At 43.5% G+C, this 6,000-nt stretch overlaps 1 protein-coding gene across 17 annotated transcripts in view; it reads left to right on the top strand.

The window, feature by feature from the left end:
- The first annotated feature begins 3,500 nt into the window (after positions 1-3,500).
- The window catches only part of ERC2 (ELKS/RAB6-interacting/CAST family member 2), a 416,897-nt gene continuing 414,397 nt past the window's right edge, over positions 3,501-6,000 (top strand). For 11 of the 17 annotated variants that reach the window (XR_008451688.1, XR_008451687.1, XR_008451686.1 and 8 more), the window contains exon 1: positions 3,501-3,890. The gene's annotated coding sequence lies outside the window, so the exon portion shown is untranslated. Of the gene's footprint in view, positions 3,891-5,034; positions 5,422-6,000 lie in introns of those variants that run through there. The other 6 variants (XR_008451680.1, XR_008451677.1, XR_008451682.1 and 3 more) reach the window with 2 other exon arrangements.

Below are 6,000 nucleotides of genomic sequence, written 5' to 3'. Positions count from 1 at the left end.
TGATAGTAACTTCCTGATTTGATCTTTACTGGGAATCGGGCATTAATATGGAAAAAAGAGCACCAACATCCATCATGACTTGCTTTCTTTTCTAAAACAATAAATATATCCCTTAAGCCCTTTATTTGACTATTATTTAAACAATGTTTCTTGGTAATATCTTGTAATAGTGATTTTTTTTTTTTATTGGACAATTACAACTACATTTAAGTGCTTGTGGATGTTAAATTTTTATCAAGAAGATTAGTGTCACATTTACTTGCTTTGTACTGCAACATAGGGTAATAGAATTACTAATTCCATTTCTTGGTAATAGTCTAAATTTGCATTATCTTAGGTATTTTTTTGTTTTTACCTTCAAACATGGGGTCTGACCTGAATAATCATCCCTTATGAGAAGCATGGGAGGTTCTGAAGCAGAAATAATTTTGATGTCTTAGTGTTGTTTCTACTTGTACTGTATTTTTGGCAGCAAGTAACTTGGTTTTTCATACATTAATGTAGTGCCAGCATTATTTTTTTACAATTAACTTTCAACTTTCAGTTTTTAGTTAAAAGTAGACTGTTACATCATGTTCCTGAACTGGCTTCTGTAATATAAAATAAAAGCTGAAAGCAACTTTGCCACTAGGGAAGCAAAGACGAATATAGCAGGGCTAGGTTCAATGGAATAAAGCTAAAATACATTTTCCTCACTTTTTAAAGCACACACCTGCAGTTGCTTGCCCTCAATTATGCAGCAGCAGTGACTGAGCTTTGTTCCTATTTGTAAGAACATTTGTAACATTATATGTTTTCTAATGTTATTTTGAATTATTTATATACAGAATAAATAAACAGAAAAATTGTAATAAGAGTACGTTTTACACTTTTCTGTTTCCAAAATCAGTATAGCATAAGCTGAGGAAAAATAGCAAACTCTCAAATCTGTATTTCATATGTGCATTAATTGTTTAGGGCCTGACTTGCTCTCATTTAAGTAGAAAATAATTTTGTCGTGCATTTCAGTGGGATTTTCACAGCTCCTAACATATGCTATAAGCAAAAAGAACTATGAATATGTTGTATTTTTAAGGTAGAAAGCTTTTCAGAAAACAAAGAAATGTAAGCTAGCCAAAAATGTCTGCAGGAAGAAACTTGTTAAGTGCAAACCTTGGGTATAGCATCACATGACACTTATAAATACTGGTTTAAATTTTACAGTGGACCGATCCTCCCTAATAGCTGGCTGAAATATATGTCCAGTAGTTAATGCATTGGAACCTCCTGTAACAAAAACAAAAGGAAAAAGGTACTAGTTTACTTGCATGATCTGGCTGTTGTCTTTTTAGGCTTAATGGTGCCCACCTGCATCACAACAGCAAAGGCAACACAGATGTTCCTGTCTGTAGACCTAAATGAGAATCAGCTGTGAAGAAGTCAGTCTTAAGCACATAGTATTGTTATTATCCTACCTTTAGGGTTTGGATTCCAGCTTTGTCTTGAATGTAAGGAATGAACATTATTGAAGGGTTTGGATTATGTGACCCTGAGGTAGTTTGTGTGGATGTTGTTTCTACTAATACAATAAGTAGATTAGCTGTAAAATTCTCATTATTTTTTCCCTTGTACTTGAGCAGCATATCTCCTGAACAACTCTTTTGGAATACAGTTTGGCAAAATATTTTTTTTCCCACAAAGCTCTACACCAAATGGTCTTGTCCATAACGGGTGTGTTCTGTTCTTTGGCACTAGTAATCCTGACAGTCCCCCTGCAGATGGTCTACTGCTCCAAGATGGTTTATGATTAATTCTGCTGCAAACTTTATTGAATGATAGGCAAGCTTAATTCATCGCAATATTGTTGCAGCCTTATGGTGACTCTGTGGTGTCTTCCCACAATGATCATCCTTTGGAAAGAAGATTCTTAGGCTGCTCTGCTTCTGTCCGAAAGATCCTGGCTTTTGCAGGCTATCACAAGGCCCATAACCTTTGCCAGTGAATGAGTCACAAAAAGATAAAGCAGAACCTGATGTTCCTGTCTTTTCATACAGACAAGGATGGGGTGATTTGTTTCTTAAAAAAAGCTGTCAGCAGCTGACACCACTTAGAATAAAAGTCCTGTTGTCAATAACAGTACTAGGATAGAACTGTAAGGTATTCTTGCTGCACGCTGAATCCAAATTAAGCACCAAACTTTCGAAAATGGACAGTTCTTGTGCTTTGAAGCATTCAGTGTAGTGACCCACATTTCATAGCGTTTATCCACTTTCTTACAGATGCAGACTTGCTAAGCCTTCAGGAGCACAAGAGTATTTTCTGTTTGCTCTTCAGATCAAGCGAAGTTTATTTGTATACAAAAGCATGTCCCTTCTTGTCAATTTCTCTAGAAACAAATTTTCTCTGTCCCTGATTTCCAGAGTTTTGTAACTCTTTTAGCAGAATTGTCTTCAAGTTTGCAGGTTTGAAGAGCAGCTGAAGTTTGCATTTTAATCATGGCTTGTCCCATTTCTTTGAACTCGGAAAAATATTTGTCCCATACTGTAGTTACAGCTGAGGTAGACAGATAGAGTAAGACTCTGTCCCTTTCCCAGGGAAATAAAAATGCTGCTATAATTTTACTGTTAATTGCATTCTAGCATTGTTTTGAATATTTGCATCTTGATAAATATTCACAATAAACTATTTTAACTGGCTTTGTATAATTTGAATACAGCAATGAAGAGATTACATTAGTTTTAAACATGATTAGTGGAAATAAATTTCATATGACAGTGTTTAATAGGAATTCCATAAAAGCTGTTGTTATCAACGATATTTAGTAGTGTCATGTACAGATGCGTATGTGGCCAAGAGGAATAAAATACAGATTACAGTAAAAAAAACTACAGAGCTGAAAGGCTTCTTAAAAACTTTGTTACAGCAATGAGGTTAAGAACAGGTAGACAAAATACATTTATGAAATCCTGTGTAGGGTAAGGTATGAAGTTGTGTTGAAGCTAAGCACGGAGGGTGAGCAGTTGGCATTGCAGCAAGAACAATTGAACTCAAGCTGTGAGAAAAAAGGAAAAAAAGAAGAGGAAAACCCTCTCATTTCTTAGGATGAGAAGCAGGTGATATTTGTAGAAGCTTCCCTCACTTCCCTTAAAAGATAACAAAATCAATAACATCTTGGGAGTAATTTTTAATGCAGTTTATGGGTTTTGTGATGAAAAAGGCTTTCAGGCTTCACGTAGCAGCTAATCTGCTTTGGTTCCCTGCATTTATTTTATTTAAACACAAACACACATGGATGTTGCCTTAGTTACTTAAGGCAATGCACAGATTTAGGGTTTCTTTCTGCCTATGGATGCACGTACAGCGATGGGTTTCAGATACGGCGTTCTTAAGCGCTGCCCGCTCTCGGCCTTCGGTGAACGGGGACGAGAAAGCAATTTCGGCTCTGCAGTTTTACGCAGGCAGAGGTGTATTTTTAGGCTATCTCACACCGAGTAACGCGCTCCCTTTCAGACATTTCCTGGGTGGGGACTGGAGCTCAGGGTCCGCAGGGGACGGGCAGCGACGGAGCTCGCAGCAGCCCGGGGGACTCTACGCTGGAGCAGCGGTGCTGCTGCTGCCCCCGGCGGCGGGATGCTCGGCGCTGGTGGAGCCCCAGCTCCTCGGGAATGCTGGGAATGTTGAGTCAGGGACTGGCATCCCAGACAGCCGGGCTCGCAGCTGACTGAGGGAGACTCGCTGAGGGACAGAAAGACGAGGGACGGGAGCCCAGGAGCATCCCCCGGCTGCAGCGGGTCCCCTCGGCTCCTCCGGCTCTCCCTGCCGCCTCCTTCCCCGGCGCGAAGGAGATGTCAGCTAAACGCGATGCTGTAAAATCCCTGCGAGGACGCAAGGCAGATGCAGTGATTTGAAAGGTGAGAAGCTTTAACCGAGAATATGGCTGTAATACATTGCCGTGAATTTATCGCGATTAAGGGAATTGCTGTATGTTGCTTTCTACGGCCGTTTGGTAGCTGAAACTGGGAATGAATTTGCAGAACTGGCTTTGTGTATTGCTTTAGAAATTCATTGTAATAAACGGGACCAAGTGCAGATCACATTCTGGTTAGAGTGCCTCTCCCTACAGAATCGTCAGCCAGAAACCTCTCTTGCAGTTTCTTCTAAAAGCAGCCATAGGAGTCTCATTTTTTTGTGTGTGTGCTCAGTGTTTAAAAATATTGTTGTTAAATCTTTCTAGAATGGAATTGATGAGCTTTGGAAATTGCTGGCTTTATACCGGGTCAGGTTTGGGGTTTTACAAATCATGTCAGGGAAGAGGTGGGAGATGTCTGTTCTTTTCTAGTGGCTGGCGAATGGGAAGCAGAAACGAACAGGGTATAATCTTGCAGTTATATAATTAATGAGTACTTACTGGGGTTCCTCAGAATGCTGTGTGTTTCGTTTTTAATTTAAGGATTATTTTAGGTTGGACAGGAGTGGTGCATATGATGAAATCCATGCGTGAACTGAAATCCAAGGGTGCAGACATACGTATGGCTGAGACCACTAGAGCGGTACCGTGATGGAGGAGGAACGGATCTATATTTTTATCAGGGTGTGATTGATTTCCAGGCGGCTACCTGCTAAGCCTGGTGACGGATGGATGGGGATCCGCTCCCTCGGCTCCGAGCTGCCGTTTCGCTCCTGACGGACGCGGCGCGGGGCCACTGGCGGCGCTGATGCGAGCGGGCGCGGCCAATGAGTGCCGTGGGGCGGAGGGCAAATCCGACTTGTCGGGGTTAGTTTTCGGGTCGGCTTTTTTTGTTGGGTTTTTTTTTCCCCAATCAGTGATTTCGCTTATCGATTTGTTTGTTTAGGATTGGGTTTTATTCCCTATTCCTGGCCACCTTCCCCTCCCCTCTAAACGTGCGTGTCGCGCGCAGCCCTCACGGCAGCTCCATGGAGAGAGCAGGCCCTCCTCCGGCTCCCCCCTCCTTCCAAGGGCGGGGAAGGGGGGATGGTTCCCCCCCTTCCAGTCTCCTCTTCCCCCTGGCACTTCATTTCCCTGTGGCAAAGTCGAGGATGGAGAAGACCCTCTGTCTCACGCCCCCCCCGGCCTGCTCCGAGGGAGGATGCTGCGCGGATCCTCCCCCTGTAGGAGATCGTTAAACTCCCGGGCGCTGCTCCGGCTGATCGGAGACCCCCCCGCGGCCCTGGGGCCGATCTGTTCGGCTCGGCACCACCTCCCCCTGTGTCCTCACTCCTCGAGCGTCTTCCTCCCCCTCTGCCGGGGGGGATTTCCTCGAGTTCTCCTCGTCAAGGGCGCCGCTGCTCGGGCGAAAGGCGCCCTGGGGCTGGGGCTGGGTTCCCCTCGGCTCTGCCTCCGCCCTCCTCACCGCTCGGGTCCTCCCCCGCGGTTCTTCTGCCCTCTCCACGGCTGCTGTTTTCTCTCTCCGTTTTGTGAAGGTACTGGGCCGTCTCATCTAAACTGTGTATCGCCTAAAAAGGTTGGATCGGATCCTTGAGGTCCCTTCCAGCCTGACATCTCATGATTCTGTGGTCTCGTAGCCCCTATCCCTTCACAGTCTCCTCTGCGTTTCCTGATGTCTCTGCTTCCCTGGATGTGAAGAGGAAAAGGTCCTTTTTTTAGTGTCTGTTTCTGCATGCAGGGATATTATAACGCCAAGTTTCTCCAGTTCCCTTAAGGAGTGTATTACTGTGGGAAAAGCTATATCAGTTTCTTCATATGAGAAACTTAGTTGAGGTCTTGGCTTGGTGGGTGATGGGGTTAAGGGCGGTGTGTGACAACAACTCCATCTTTCTGTAGTGCTTTAAAACAAACCTTTCCATTACTGATTTATTTATTATTTTTTGTCTGAAAGCTCTGTCAGTTTTCAAAGGCATTGAGGTGAGTTAGCAATTTCACTTTTTCTAGAGGAAACGGCATGGGGGGGGACTGACTCTGTCCTGTGGATGAAGGGAACAGAGTTTTCCTTTTGGATAGGATTAATGAGGTGAAGGCAATCCCTGGGATTTATAGCTTCA

This window comes from Cuculus canorus, chromosome 11 (genome assembly GCF_017976375.1).
Source record: "Cuculus canorus isolate bCucCan1 chromosome 11, bCucCan1.pri, whole genome shotgun sequence".
Taxonomy (NCBI): Eukaryota; Metazoa; Chordata; class Aves; order Cuculiformes; family Cuculidae; genus Cuculus; species Cuculus canorus.
Note: the sequence above shows the minus strand (reverse complement) of the source record. Positions and strands in the feature narration are given on the sequence as shown.